The 2,385-nt window shown below is 34.8% G+C and overlaps 1 long non-coding RNA gene across 1 annotated transcript; it reads left to right on the plus strand.

Moving 5' to 3' along the window:
- The first annotated feature begins 206 nt into the window (after positions 1-206).
- LOC149502818 (uncharacterized) lies at positions 207-2,045 on the plus strand. Its single transcript, XR_016323235.1, has 2 exons — positions 207-429; positions 1,629-2,045. It is a non-coding gene; the product is annotated as an uncharacterized LOC149502818 (long non-coding RNA).
- Positions 2,046-2,385: the final 340 nt, after the last annotated feature.

Genomic DNA, 2,385 nt, shown 5'->3' on the forward strand with positions numbered 1-2,385 from the left:
GTATACAATGTATTGGCGCCAAAATGAGAAAACTCAATGAGCAATCATATAAAAATGACAGATTCCAAATTCAAATGTAATATTTTCTTTATTTTTAATTGTAACAGTATTTATGGCCAGACTAAATGTCTCCGTAGGCTTTAATAATCACGTAACATCTGTAAGTTCTACTATCTTACACCAAGGAAAATTAAGGCAATAATCTCTACGGAACTCTTCAAATAATATTGACCGATCCAAAAGAAATTTCAGTTTCGCCATTTGCAAAAAGAAACACATGGCGATAATGATTAAATTGATAACAGGACCAACAAGACATTAGTATATAAGGTAGCTTTGAACACTTTTCCAGCAAATTAATAAGCAATCGCAAACAACACCTTGTTTGAAGGGCCTCATTTGCGAATTCATTCAACAATTGAAAATAATGTAAGTATTACTTTGCTTAATGCGAACATTGATATGTTTTGGTTTTGTTTTTATTTATTAGATTTACGTAATCGTAGATAAATCACACACGTCTATTTAGCCCTAAACTAAGATTCCCTGTGCTACGGACCAGAGATATACATAATTATAAAAGTTGTAATAAATAAAAATATATAGATTTAAAAAAGCCAGATAAAATTGGGGTGGGCCGTCTTGAGCTCGGCGAGTAAATTAAACCACAGACGCAGCCTACTGAGTTTCTCGCCGGATCTTCTTAGTGGGTCGCGTTTTCGATCCGATGGTAGATTCGGCGAAGCACTGCTTTTGTTAGAGCCAGTGTTAGCAACACCTCCGGTTTGAGCTCCGAGAGCTCACCTAAACGCTAGGGTAACGCTAATTTAGCCTCTCAAGCCTATCAGCATAGGCAGGAAAAAAGAAAGAAAAAAAGGCGTCGGTAGGTAGCGGCTTGGCTCTGCTCCTGGCATTGCTGAAGTCCATGGGCGACGGTAACCACTTACCATCAGGTGGGCCGTACGCTCGTGTGCCTTCAAAGGCAATAAAAAAAAATTGAGCCTACACGAGTAGGCAGCACCATCCTGTCTATATTTAGCGAAAATTATTAATTCATTTCGGGTTGAAGAGTAGAACATTCTTTATTCTATATAGTTGAAACTTAGATTCAGGTCTCAAGGGGGGTGGTGGCATTAATGTAGTGATGTTATTAGCTACGGTACTTCACATAAGGGACCGTGCGCTCATTCACCGACTAAGAAATGTACTATATAAATAAATAAAAACCTATTTGCCCAAAGTCTTAATCAAAACCACGACGCTCTCGGAAGCAATAAATATTTTTAACTACTTCGCCACCGAGTAAGTCGTCTTTAATTGTATCCATAATTCATACTCATCCATCTCACTTTACTCTGTGAGAGAAAGAGACAGAAGGGAGAATTTGTTTTATTGTATACTAAAATAAACAAAAACTTGAAACAATAAATACAAAAATGTACAATGGGTAGTCTTATCGTTAACAGCGATGATGGTTAACAGCGGTGGTTTGTCGTTTCTCTTCCATGATGCCATCTGGTTGTCAACCACCAATTTAGTTAGTTTTATTTAATTTAATGTTTAATATAAATTAATTACATAATTCTAAAAATTAAATTGACTTAATTTGTATTTAAATTTACTTTTAGAATGCAACGTAATACACAGAGCTTTGTTGGAGGTTGGAGCAGCCCTCAGAACTACAATCAAGGTAGTCGTTTCTGCCTCAACAGACCTCTGCCACAAAACGGCTCCGGTTTCAGCCCATCTCCTCACATGCCACAGACGTACCAGCCACATGGTTGTTTTATGACAGCCTCGATGATTCGTAAACTCAGCAATCCCAACTCCGGCGACAAAATTTAACGAACCATGTTTCAAATGATCATACTAAAGTGAAAAAAATTGTAGAAAAACTGGAATCTCTATTGTGATAATGATAATACGGCTACTGTTTAAGTTAAATTTCATGTGAGTTATTTTTAGTTTTAGATAAATTACGAAAAAAAAAATTATGTAATAAATAAATAATATAATAAATAAATAAACATTTATCTATATATTAATACGTGAAGCAAAAACATTGTACCCCTTTTTACTAAAATTGCGCGGACGGAGGAGTATGAAATTTTCCACACTTATAGAGAATATAGAGAAAGAGTGCAGAATGCAATTTTTTTTAAAATTATGCAATAATAATACATTAAATCAATAAAAAAAACATTACACACCCTACCATGTATTTGACACACACACACATACACACACATATATATTACCTATATATACTGCTTATTGTCAATCTTTTGTTATTGCTAAAAGTCTGTGGTCAAATTGAGAATAGGATAATATTGTTTATCTTTAATACTATTTGTCTATAGTGTAGTCTTGGCGAAATCTGTGATT

Source organism: Bombyx mandarina, chromosome 06, assembly GCF_030267445.1.
Source record: "Bombyx mandarina strain Sakado chromosome 06, ASM3026744v2".
Lineage (NCBI taxonomy): Eukaryota > Metazoa > Arthropoda > Insecta > Lepidoptera > Bombycidae > Bombyx > Bombyx mandarina.